Here is a 14,808-nt window from a genome sequence, read left to right as displayed (position 1 = left end):
GGCAGTCTCTTATTATTTATAGAAAATTAAATTATACTGTAAAGTCAAATGATGATAATGCTCGATGGAACGGTCTATCAAGTAGTAAATAATTGTGACATTTCAGGGAATTATCTCGGTTATCTCAATCCGTTTATGATCAACATTTTTTCCTTACAAAAAAAATTACACAAAAGATAACTACGTTGTGTATACTATTACCAATTAGTATGTGAATATTGAGTCAATAATACGTGTTTATTGTTCGGACGACACGTGGAACATACTTAGCGATGGCAAATGCATACAATAGGAAATCTTTTCATAACGCAAAACAGGAAACTTAAACAGAACAACAACAACAATAAAAAAGTACAAGTCGTAATAATAGAAAAATATACTTTTTATTAAACACATGTTAAATACTGTTCTTTTTTTTTTGCATGCATCTGAACATGTAACCTTAAATGAAATTAAAAACATTCCGAGTAAAAATGTATATGTAACCATTTTCTTTTCATAGCAAGATATATATAACTCGGGATAAGCCAAAAAACGTCATTTTGACAACAAAGATGTTACACAACAATAAAAAGACAAGCAACTAGAAAGTTTATCTTTGAATCACATGTATGAGCCTCCACTTACCAATCCACAAAATATTTAATATGAGTTTTGAGTGACCTTGCAAATTACACCCTTAGAAACAAGATATGTTCTTTTCTACTGGTTGCTCAATTACACTTTAACGACATCCAGTAACGTTTTTTTGTACATTTAGGTTATTATGTTTAACCCCTCCAATCTACCCCCAACCTGGCAGGATAATGAGTGGAAATATCAGGGTGATCAGGATTCGAACGGCATGTAAATAGCATTTTATCCACCGATAACTACTACAAAAAGTAAACACACACACACACATACACACAGATATATAACACACACATTAGGAGAAAAATAAATGAGAAAAACTGATCTTATAAAATAAAGATGCACCGGAAGAAGAAGGATACTTTTCTTTTCATATCTTTTCATGCCATGTTCCTCCTCTGTCCTTAAATGAAATAATTTAATATTAATAAAATATTTTTGTATATAAAAAGTATCTGATAACTCTTTTGTACATTGAATATAGAACATACAATACCAAGAATACATAAACGTTATAATGAATGATAACGAGCAATTTCTCATCTTGCTTGATACCAAAAAATGAAATTCCAGATAGTTTGTTCCGTATTTAGTCGATGGTACCGAGATATTCATCTACTTTAGTAACTGAAGAAAAAGTTATTATTTTTTATTATATTTTGATGAATGAACATTTCTACCAAACCTACATTCCATTTCTCGTCACAGTCTCTGGACTCTGCGTAAGTTGTCAATATTTGACAGTTTTTCTACAATATAGAGTGAATTCAATCAAGTAATATTTATTTCAGACTTATTTGCAGTTTCATTGTACATGATGGAAACTAACGAGATATGCACAAACCATCGACCTCGGTAAATGTCGTAATTTTTTAATCGTGTGGTATATTATGGATCGAATACCTTAACTGTGTTGTTGTTGATGTATTTGTCGTTATTGTAGAATTGACTCAACACAAAATAATATAACATATAGTTCGATATAGTTCTTATAGATGTCAAATATAGTATCTTTGTCACGTTGAACAAGCTCTGTTTTGTCTGGTTTTCATAAAAGACACAACACAAAGTTTGAATTGGAAAAAGCAATTGTGATATAAGCTGAATTGTGAAATACTGAAAGTACATAACTAGACCATCCATAATATCTTGGCTGAAATTCACAGGTGAGGAGCAGAATACCACTCCTCATGAAATTATGATAAACACCACCACCCAGAAGTTTGATAAGATATTATACATATGAAGAAAAAGAAAAAGAAAAAGAACAGATGCTCCTGACATCAACACGGATATACAGTTCTTGTAAATAGGGACCCTAACATCTTTATGCCCTTAACTTCTAATAAAGGCAACAGTCGCTTAAATGAAATATGATTTGTTGTTCAAGAATCAGACCACTGAAAAAAAAACATATTTTGTTTCCAAACACACCACCAAAACCAATTCCATTTGCATCAGTGTAAAATAAATTGTAGACTATCTGGATTTGACCACAGATCACCAAGAAATATGGACTTTCCATTGGAATGTTCAATAAACAACAACCTAGCTTCAATATCTAGTTTTGATTCTTTACTTAATTTTTATGGTGTTGTTTTGTCAGACCGAACGCCAAATTAATGAAACGTCTACAAAAAGTGGCTAACAAGACTACATACAAACTTCATCAAACCAATTAATTGTTGGAGTTATTTTAAAGTCTTCCTTTTCTGACGTTTTCATATTGAAGCTTATCATCAGAAAAACGGTCAAGCCTTTGTCAATTTTATGCCTTGGAAAGTCAGGACATTTCTGTAAAAAACTGTTTACTCAGACTTAATATGTACACCAATGTGAACAAAGAAATCCAAAACTGAGTGTTATTGCTAACTGCAAACAATTGGCGACGGGGGTCCTACTAGGAAGAAGTCATTAAGTAAATAAAGACAACCAGTAATTAGTAACGAATTATTGATAACCCAATGAAAAAGGGAAAAAAATCTTCTCGAACGGATTACAAGCTTGTCAAGCAAAACTTAGCCCTATAGATAATGTTTTTTTTTTTGTCGTAATAAATCTCGTTTCTCAAAACAAAACCCAATGAGTAATATCTTCTTGATATATAGAAATATTTTTATACCCTATTTCTATTTAAGATTTACATAATAATGCTCTTTTGCCAAAACGTTTGAATAAAGTTACTGCATCATCAAAAGACTTATCTAAGGAAAATGGTCCCAACGAGAATTTTAAAGGCAAATTTTTGCTTCGAAATGTCTACATTTTGTTCAACTGAGCAGACTTGTACGAGTTGTTACTAAAGGGAAAAGTTTGCTGTCCAGTAAATGGTTAAATCATTCAAATAAAAAAAAAGCAGTGAAACATAAGTCATAATGAGCCTTTATAACCGACATATCTTAATGGTATTTTAAACATAAAAGTAAAACCCTCAGTCAGATAGTTTTTTTCCTGTACAATGTCAAACCAATCCAACCATTGTTAGCCATAATATATTACCATTTGCCTGGGTGACAACGTTCTCATTTTTTGTTTTGATTTATTGACAGGTTGAAAAGCTTTATTTGGACTGCGTTTTGGTTGTAATCAAACCGATTGACCTACTATTAAAGGGCTGACTTTTATTGTTCGGTCGCCGTAACTTCAAACCACATTCATGAGGGTATGAACAATTCCTATGTTACTGGATGGGTTGTACTACACTATTGAACCTAGTTAAGCTTAATCTATACAGGTATTGGTACGTAGGATTCACTTGTGTTGTAATCAGTTGTCTTCTGTAAAAATGTGGATGTAAATAATGCCTCGGGTGACGACACTACTGATGGCTATTCTACATATACCTCTGATATAAGTCAGGACCATTGCGGTACCAGCTGCTCCGGTTGTGTAATATCTATTTTGCCAAATTTATTTTGAACTTGACTTGATTATGAATCGGATAAGTGTTCGGCAATTTTGTTGTTACCCTTATAATTAGGTTTGTTGGACAAGGTCCAGTATGCCAGGCACCATTCTACTCACCGCTTCTTTAACAATTGATTTGACATTATTTGTGGTGATATTAATTGATGAATTTTCTCTCTTGTTAGGTGGCTTAGTCACGATAGCAGTTCTATATACATGTTTTAAGGAGATTATATTTTGTATAATCAAGGATTTCTGAAAACAAATCTCATAGAACGCTCATGCCAGTATGAGTTCGAGTTGTTCATAGTAGTATATGTGCACATTTTGGTTATGATTTTTCAGTAGGTGCAAGGAGGTGTACCAAAATGCGCATGCGCATGACGTCACATCCGGTGGTCGTGGACCGGAAGTGACGGGAAGAGGGGGGGCGGAGGTGGACTTTGGGTGTGACCGGTAGACGGAGGGGGAAGTGGACCTTGAGTATGAACGGAAGTGACCCTTAAGTGTGACCGGTAGAGGGTGGAGGATCGGAAGTGGACCTTGGGTATGACTGGCAGTGGACCTTTGGTGACCGGAAGTGGACTAAGATGGGGGACCAATAAAGGGAACATGGGCACCTTTTGATGTAGGAAGAGAGGGGTCTTAGAGGTTGGGAGGGGGAAACCACCTCCTCATTAAGTGTCTTAATTAGTGTCATTACATAGTATCAACCGGTAAGTATGTAAAAAGGGGACGTATTATGACATGATTTATCTTTCTTTGTCTATATTTTTTTTTTCATTATCGTTCATTGTTTTTAATTAATTTTGTAAATTAATTGTAATTTCACTGTCTTTGTGTAATAATTGTTTGGGCCCTTTGAATAGATTTTAAATTTATTTTGAATTAAATTTCTTTGTGTTCAATGGATTGTGTAATTTGAATAGATGTCTCACGCATTCGACTTATGTCTGAAACATTTTACTGGTGATTTCAATAGCCCTTGTATTGATTTTTAAATGTTTTTATTGTGCTTGATGAATACAATACAGGTGTAAGTACGTGTTGTGCAATGTTTACGAAAGGGAAATATTTTTTTTTCATTGTTTTAATTACTTTTGCTTTAATATTTTTTTGTATTTAGTTTGAATAATTAATGTTTTTTTTTATTTTGACTAACGTCTAAAGATTATCCTGACAATTGTATGATTTACATTTGGAACGTTAAGAGCTTTTGAATGGTGTATTACCTTTCATTTTTATTGTCAACCATTTCATCACCTATTACAGACCCACTCAATCTTTTCATCGATTTCATCCGTAGTATCGGGCTCTATCGGGTAATTTTTTTTCATATTTTCAATGTTTACATGTCGCGTGTACTTGATTTGACCCGTTATAGGGGTAAACCATTGACGAATTTTAAATTTCTCTCCATATTGGTGGTTTGTTTCCTTCGCCCCTTTTTATGTTTGAAACTTGTATGATGTTATTTTTTGTAAGGAACTTTTTACAGCTATAGTATATTTGCATGTCGCATACTGCCTTTGAACGTGTTATGAGGCTCTATCGGGTAAATTCCTTTTTTCACACTTTCAATGTTTACATGTCGCGTGTACTAGATTTGACCCATTAGTAAACCATTCAAGTACGGAATACTCTCCATAATTTCATTCGTGGTTTGTTTCCTTTGCCCATTGTTTGTGTAAATATTGTATGATAGATGTTTTTATAAGGAACTTTTTATTGCTGTAGTATGTTACTTTAACCCGTATTATGAGGCTCTGATAGTAACTATGTTTGTTATACTGTTGCTAATAGGTGTTATAGGTTTTGAGCTACTCTGTCTTGTAAGGAGGTCTTTCTTTAGTATAGTTTTATTACACGACAAGATTTTATTTCATTTTTTTTATATTATATTTACAATTCATATTCATATATTCGTCGGGGTGTCGTCAAATCCGGGTCCTGCTCAATGGTCTGTTCCATCAAGTGTTCTTCTTCCCCTTTAAATAACACTTCACGATCCGATCTTCTTATGATTCCGCTTTAGTATGAGTAGTCCAAGTATCGTTGACGTGAAAGCTGTTTTTCCAACTCTATTTAATCTTCACCTCCTTTTGTGTACATAACTTCTGGTGGTGTTCGTTGTATTTCCCATATAGCTCTTCTAATTTTTAATGAACTATCCTCTCAGGTTCTGACACAGTAGATCAATATGATTCATTTTGTTGAACTTTTGTAAGGTTCTTCCGATCGATTTGTTTTCCTCGCAAGACATCTGCACCGACCTTTAGTACCCCGTTCTTTGATCTGATTGAACTTTTGTTTCTTTTATTCCACCCACTTTATTTTAATCTTTCTTATGCAAGGACATCTGTGGCGTCTTATAGTGACCCGCACTCAGGCTCCACATGTTTCCAATGCGTCTTGTTGTTCTTTTGTATCTTATGCAAGGATGCACGATATTTCACTCTGGTTTCCACTTGTATTCTGACGTTGTACGATTTACGTAATACATCTACTCGATCTTTGTTCCGAACTCATCTCTATACCGTTCCATTTATAGGTGTCACATCTGTTTTATTGGCTTTTTTCTTTCCTCCAGTTGGTCTACCAAGAGGTCTTTTTTGGGCCTCCTTTTCTTTTGTTAGTTCATTATTTGGTTTGCATTGTGCACATTCTGTCGTGCATTGCACGTGTACGGCATCACGACTGGTAACCTATTCTAAATGAATCCCTCGACAAGAGACTATCTTGTAAATCTTTATTGCTCCGGGTGCGTCCATCTCCTTTGGGAGTCGGTCAAGAAGTGACCACACATCCTTTTTTCATCTCTATATATACTTTTTTTCATCCAAGAACACATCCTGAATTTCCAATGGGAAAATGGTTCTTCTCAATCTCAAGTTGTCGGGAATGCCTTGTTTCATGTTGATCAGTAGATATCGGTGGGGTTTGGCAGTGGCATACTCGTACGATTTCATAAAGTAGTTTGTCTTTTTGGGGAACATTTGTTGGGCCATGGTCAGGCCCTGTGATAGGTAATGAGCATTCAGACTGATGGTTCTCTGATACTTGTTTTTGTTGAACAGATTCTGAACCAGCAACATGACACTTATATTTTTATGGTGAGAATATTTCGTGAAGATATGCGAGATAGATTCGGCGACCGAATTTATCATATCGTCTAGAATAAGCAAGTGTTTCTCTCTGGGATCCAAGGTGTCAAGGTCGTGGAGTCCTTGTATAAAGTCGACATCCTCCATGGTTCCACAAATGATCTGGTACACATCGTAGCACCACGTTATTCGATCGGGTCAAGACATCATCATGTGTTTCACGTTTTGTACGAATCGACGTACAAACATCGTTTTACCACTTCCGGTGGGTCCTGCTATGACACTGGTAAAGGGATGGACCCACGGCATGAAATGGTCGTCCAAGTATCCTTTGGGTACGTCGAAAGCACGGGGATCATCTGTTGGGTGTATAAAAAAGTTTTCGTCAGTTGGGTCCTTGGGCAAGCTCTCTTGAATTTCATCCTGGATCGATAGCTTAGCCATTTCGTATAAGGGTTTTGGTGTAGTCCATTCATCACAGTAGCTTGGTTTTTTTCTCCTCAAAGAATACAGATGAAGTCCGGTCATCAAAGTATCATAGTCTGATACGTCGGTTTGATTCTGTTTTATCTGTGGGTAGGGTCTGTACCTTGTCGTATCTGAATGCTTACGGTGAACTAATTTCATATGTCTGTTCAAACTATCCATCCTACTCAAAGACTTTGAACAGATGGAACATAGGAAAATGTTTACTCTACGACAGTCCATGTACAACTGTCACTTTTTCCGGGTTAACCTCGTTCTTATATGGTTTCTAGAACATTGTGTGTGTGTGTGTGTGTGTGTGATAAGATAACAATAACATCATATGAAATCTTTTTGAAAATTTGTTATGGCCCTTAAACAGGTTTATGAAATTTAAAAATTTTCATACTCCCGGACCAGTGAAAATGTTTTTGCAATGCAATATGTATAATAAAATGGACATTTGTCATATCAACAATGCAATATTTTCTGTTTTAGACTTATAAGATGGTATCGTATTAGCTAAAAGAGCTAAATTATTTAAAAAAAGAGTGCTTTTATCACAATGATCCAAATTCAAGAAATACGGACATATTACACATAAAAATAGTTCTATTTATTTCATATTTAAAGCAATATGATTGAATGGTAAAAAAACACATTATCAACTAATTTTTTTCTTTTTTTTTTGAATTTCTCTTCAATTTTAAGAACTTTCAACATTTTCATACTTCCAGGCCAATGGCAATGTTTTCACAATGTACGATATATAACGTGATTGTATATCAGAATATTTATAGACATTTAAACATTTTGTATATCGAATGTGTTTATTGAATAAAAGCGTAATTCACTTTAATGTAAAATTACACATACGATGTTAACAATCAGCAAAAAACGACGAACACGTACACTGTATATCATAAATTATTAATAGTTTCGTTCTGTAAGTTATATTTAGAAATATACTAATTAATGAGAAGAATACTTCCGGTGGACAAGATCATTAGTTTATCGTGTTTCGTGCAATGTGTTTCGTGTGGATCGTGTTTCGTGGGTTCGTCTTTCGTGTTTCGTATGCGTGGCATTGAAAACGTTACATTTTTCAGAAGGTGTACGTATAGTTATGCATTGTTTTCGCTCATTAGAAGGCTAATACGCTTCATTAATATGCTTAAAAAAGGACCTTGTTAAAAGTACAGTTTTGTGAAAGAATACTCATTGCTTATGACATAGAATAAAATATGATTATTCCTCTTTCTGTACAAAGGTCATAATTTGACACTGAGGAATAAGCACCTGAGATGAACAAGCATATTGTATACATCTTTAATTAATACAAAAGTACCAACCATGTTTATTTTTACATCATTTATATGCTAAAATTAACCTTTTGGTTCATGTTTTTTCCCTTTGGATGGGATGGTAATTTTTTCATATGATTGGACCTGAAAAAGTCTATTACTTGGGCTCATTTGAAAGCTAAATTACATGTACTATGTTAATGTACTATTCTATACAAAAACGTGTCTAACTACGGTATTTAGAAATACCCAGTGGTGTGAAAGTGTAATCAAGGGAACCAAGGTTAAATAGGTAATCAAAAGAATGAAATCCAGGCACAAAGACCAGACATGGAAAACAGACATACACAACCAAGAACATAAAGTAACTTAAATCATACATACGAAGTAACAAAAGCAAATGAGCAGCTCGGACTCCACTTAAACTGGGAGTTCACCGGAAGGGTAAGCGACCTCTGTTTTTTGTGAAATACCCGCCGAGTTCATCATCAAAAGTCAAGTCCTGGGTAGACGAAAGAGGAAAAGAAAACTATGACACGTTGAACAAATCAGTTTTCATAGCGCAGATGGATACACCGTAATGATCCAAGAGTTCATGATGTAGACCGTAACATGCTGTAGTGATGACGTCAATCTTGTAGCAACATAAGCCTGTTTCAAAAAACCTATTTGTTAGAATTCTAGCGCGATACACAAATTCTGCGTGGTTTCGGCAATCTCTGGCATAACGTATGCGTTGTGATACGAACACTCCATGCGCAGGTGCTGAAGGGATATTGCCACAAATGAAAGGAAAGTTGACAATTCTGAATGAAAAGTCATCAAGTTTGTCGTAAAGTTTGGTCAATAGTTTTCTTTTACCGTCGATTTCTAAGTATAGATCAAAACATGAGGCTTACTTTACAGTGTCTGTAGCATCCTTTATCTCAAATTCTTTGGGGTAGATGCGATGTATCAAATCCCCAAAAAAATTTAGATTCTTTAAAGATAATACGTCATCTATATAGCAGAAGCTGAGATTACAGGATCTAGGTTGACGATATTCTTTTTATCGGATCAGGTTAGCTATAAAATCCCCCTCATAAGATTAAAGGAAAAGGTGAGCAAGTAGAGGAGCACAATTTGTTCCCATTGGAATGCCGACCGTTCATTGAAAAACGCGTTCATCACACCGGACAAATATGTTGTCGATTAAAAATTCCAGTATTTTGTAAACATCTTCTTCTCTATATTTGGAAGTTTGATTTATTTGGAATCATATCTTACAAAGTATGAGAAATATCTACTAAGAACTATACATACGTATCTTGGTGTACCAAAAAGAAAACAACTATGTATAATGTTTTAGGTCAGGATTTTAATTGAGTATGGGAAATAGAAGTATACAGTGTTGAAAAATCATAGGTTTTAATGCTATTATATTCTGGCAATAGTCTTGAACTGATTGACTCCAAAAGATCTTTCGAATTTTTCAGGATCCACATTGAATTAATAGTAATAGCAGTGTTGTGGTAGGACTGCAAGTTTTGAAAAATTTTGAAAGAGGTGTGGGGGTACATTTTGCAGATCCACTTATGTAACGTGGTTTGTATGGATTCGTGTGGCGTTTAGGAATCAACTACATAGACGGTAAATCACAATCATTGTCTTTGGTAGATAGACCAAAAGAAGATAGCAGAGATTTATGGTTTTCCACAATCTCTTCTTTGGATAGTGTGGTAGCAGTACAGGTATTATCACTGATATTATTTTCTACGTCTACAATGTTGTTTTGGGCTTTGTCTGCTGGTACGATATCTGTCATGTATAGTAGACAATGTTTTTGCTACATCGGGTATTTCTAAATCGGTATTTGTATATGGACCCTCTTTAGTAAAAGTAGTCAGTTTGACTAACATGTTGCCTGACAACCCAAGTATGCTGCCTGCGAGGTTAGAGGTACTCCATTTAACCACCTAGGACACAAAATACAGTTGCTCTCTGGGCAGAGCACCCTAGCCCGGCTAGGCTTCTTAGCCCTGCTGCAGGCCTATTCTTTTAAAATCTGGTCCTGCTCAGAGTAATACGAAGGGGGCGTTGATGAGTATAACATCAACTGGGTTCATTAAAAGCGAGAAAAACCATTAATACCCGGTTTGTGAATGTAAAATTTCGAGCCTAAACATATTATCAAAGCAGCTTCATTTTCGTGTTCTTTGTATATGCAGTTGAGAAACACACCATTTTCGGAAAATATTCGCTAGCTTCGATGGCTTAATACAAATCGAATCTTGGCCTTATCCAAGATAGGGATGGTCAAACATACCATTTTGGAAGTTAATAATAACAGGGCTGACGATAATTACAAAAAAAGGTGGTTGATGTTATGTTTAATGTTTCACCTTTCTCATTATTAAAATGAAAAAAAAAATGAACAAAACATGCATTATTAGTTATACATCTTTCTAATCTTCTCAATTTCACCATATTCCCTTGTTATCAATTACTCCTTATTGAATCTAACACGATGTGGAAGTCATACTTTTTTCATTACTCGTATCTGATACGATTTTGGTTCTAGAAATATATGGCAGTGTCCGTTTATATATTTACATTTAATGTAAAAAGACAAAATAAGGAAAAATAATATTTCACGGGTCAGCCATTTTGACGCTTGAATTGTGTAAACTTTTCAAAAGTGGCGTTTTGCGATAGAATTATGTATTGTCAATCATAATTCGGTTTTCAATATTTTACAGGACATTTCAAGAGAAAAAAAACCTTGTAATCAAACTAATTATCAACCGATACATATTTCTTTTTTATCTTTTCATTTCCCATTTTATAACAAAATCATGTGTAGCAGATGAAAGATATTCAATACGTTTTTCCGAGGCAATATCGGATATCTGCGATTATTTGGAATAACTTTTACAAAAGTATTATAAATTATATACAATGACTGTCATTTTTGCGCAAGTTCTATGTTTTTCTTTTTTCAATTGGGAACAATGTAAATCAGCAATTCTCGAATATCATGTATTATAATTAGTTTAAATGCAGCTGCGATAGATTACATTACTGATCCCTTTATTTAATAAGAAGCAAGGCCTTTATTATTAATAATTTCTTATAAGATTATGATAAAATTTATATCAAATTAAATCTTTCGTAGTAGGAATAATTATTTGTGCTGTGTTTTTTATAATGCATACTTAATATACCATTTTATCTCCATATAATTCAGGTCTCTAATAAAAATCAAATTATTGCTTCAGATGTTACGTACGAAATAAAATCGAAAAGAAAACGATCCTTTCCATCAACTTTAAGTAGTCAGTTCTTTTCGGTTTTCCTAGACTGTGAATGCATTATCATCTTCGGAGTACCAATTTTCGTGGTTTTTGAGGGTTTGGTTACCAACGGTAAGGACATTTTTCATTCGTTTGGATGATATAGATGTCAAATCCACGATTCATAAATCTACGAATTCATAATTTTCCCCGAAACGAAAAGTAGTACCCACGAATAAAAGTTCATTTACAGTAAATTACTTATAGGATTTTTAACACCCGACCTCTTTAGTTTATTCTTAAGAAGTGACATTTTTTCTGTTAGCGTGAATTTGATAAATTGTCGGGACGTTAAAGAGAATACTTAAAGCTATGTTTACACTTATTGGAGACATTTTGATGAACTCTGTAAGTATTTACTATTTTATAAAGTTTATTTGATGGTTAATTTGTCGCTTTTCAACATATCTGTTCCTTTTTCTGTTGTATCGTTTATTGTTTCTTAGGTAAATTCGTGGAAAGATTATGTGAAGGAAAAACCTAATCATATTTAGCGAATGCTAATTTGTAAAGAATGCTTCTGTTAAAATGTTTTGATTGATTTATTTATTGGTGGCATATGGCATGTATTTCATGCATTAAAGGAAAAGAACATATGAACAATCATACAAACCATGCTTGGTTTTAGTCAAAGACATTAAAACGAAATTGATTGGGCTTGCTTATAGAAACAACAGCCCACAGGCAAGCGTATAACCTCACTCGGACACATTATTCTAGCAGTCGTCATTTTTTTCCACATATATCGCTTGATTTTTGAAATATTGACTACCAAATCTTAAAGGCTATGGTGTGAATCGGCCTGGGATCGAGGCAACGACAGTCCACAGCAGAGGCAACAAGGCTACTATGAGACACAGAGCGATAAAAAAGAGTTTTGAATTTAAATGTTTGTTTAATTCAAACAAAAGTTTAATGCTAAATTTGATTTAATTTATATGATCTGAGCTAGCTTTCAGTAAGTTTGAGAAATCTCTTTGTCTATATGCTGTGTGTATTAGATACAGAACAAAGGTAAGAAAAGAATGGGCGGCTATCAAATGTTACCGCATAGTTTTCTGCACGCGTAGTCAGGTCAAGGTCAGAGGTCTGACGTATTCCATGGAGAAACTTTAATGTATTATTTGATGTATTTGTTTGTTGCATTAAATGTAAAAGCCTTATAAAACTAGATTTAACCCACTGTTGATTCCCTGCGATGCCCATATTTGGGAGCTATTGGTTACTGATGTCTTTTATTTTTTTTATTTTTTTTTCGTCGTTATTTTATTATTTAGTTTGATTTTGAAGAAATGTCATCGTACATTTACCGTGGATTTTATTACTTTTTATAGGGCCCTCCATGGCTTACTGTAAGGTGTGTTTACGCATATCGAATACCACTGGGTAGTCTCTGGAAGTATTTACTATTTTGTTTTAGTTCTAACCGCTTGACAAATTAAGTGAAATCCTTTAAGTACGTAGGCTGAGATAACCACCGTGCACCCCTACTCATCAACCAGATTATGATTTTTCATGTACCCTTAAACTGCCTATCTACGATTTTTTTTGTCGCCAAGAATTCAACTGAAACATTTTTGTATTTGTTGGCCACTTTTTATACCGCGTTGAGGCAAAAATCATTTTTTTACGTTTTTTTATTCTTCGGACATCTTCTCTCTACTTGACGAAGTAAACTGACATACATATAAATCATCATGTCGCCCAATGTCTCCGCTTTACAATGATTTCAAGACAGTTGCGGTAACACTTTGAGTTTGGGGATAAAATGACCAAAAATGTACCACTACCACACCGAAAAATGGCTTAAATTGACATATTGTTCCATGTCAAAAATCCTGAAGTATCCTTGCTTCAGTAATAGCTTATTTTGTATTTTCTGTTAAGTATTATCACAAATAATACTTCTTGTGTTCTTTTGATGAAATTTGACGGTTTTCGAGGTCAGCATATATCCCCCAAAAAGCGACAGATGGAATTTTCCATTTTTTGGTGAAAAGTCATGTACATTCGATTCAACAAATTAATGCTTATAAAAACGTCTCAACGAAATTTTTTTTTTTTTCAAATCTTAAAAATATTACCCCTACCCCTCAGTATCAAACTGAATTATTCACAGCATACCAACAATGTGAAACTCACATTTTAGTTATTCATACCTAAGATAATGATGTTCTTAACATCTCTGATCAGTTCAGACGCTTAGACGTTCCTTTTGGGGTTAAAATTACTGTAAACTCGTGAAGGGGGCAACTTTAAGAATTTCTACTTTATTACCCGTTATTTCCATTTTTTTAGAATACCGTAAATGAAACAAGTTTTTGTGTGACAAGGTACCTGAATACGGTGTTGTAGCTTCCAGATGAGCTTAGGTAATAAACATTTGAACTTTTCCAAATTTGAAGAAAAATTGCCAACCCTTCCCACAAAAAAATACCTCACCATGATTTTAAATGTCAATTTTATGGCATATCGACAGTGTACAATAGACATGTTGTGTACTGTTGTTTTAATAATCGATTTATCCGACATATCTTCTCATTTCAGGTACGTATTTTTTCAGTTTCAATGTGACAATAATGAGTTTTTCATAAAAAGTGGAATTTTCGGAATTTCTTTTAATCTTCCATTTCATGTATAATTTTTTTTTTGTAATACCGTTGTTCAAACAGATTGATTGGGGAATGAACGGTGGACCCTCCCAGCCAATGGACGATTTTAAAAGCTCAGATATTTGCAATATATATTGAGATCAATTAATTAATTATTAATACTATGTGCTCTCCAATCGGAAGACTTTTCTATATCGGCGAGGTCAACCATTCTTCAATGATCTTTTCTTCAACCTGTGAACAAATTGTCCTCTACTATGGTTTTAACACGAGTATGACTGGTATGTGCTTTTTCGTACATGTATACAGTTTTGATAGTAAGGAAATTAATCAATAATCACATATAATGCTATATGTACTCAATTTATAATTGATGTACACGGATCGATACATGTAATGCACGACACAGTGTACTGACCCTGATACATAAAAAGACAGGTCATTATTAGGT

This window comes from Perna viridis, chromosome 10 (assembly GCF_037379345.1).
Source record: "Perna viridis isolate PV_CMFRI_1.1 ecotype Kerala chromosome 10, ASM3737934v1, whole genome shotgun sequence".
NCBI classification, from domain to species: domain Eukaryota; kingdom Metazoa; phylum Mollusca; class Bivalvia; order Mytilida; family Mytilidae; genus Perna; species Perna viridis.
This window is presented reverse-complemented; position numbering follows the sequence as displayed.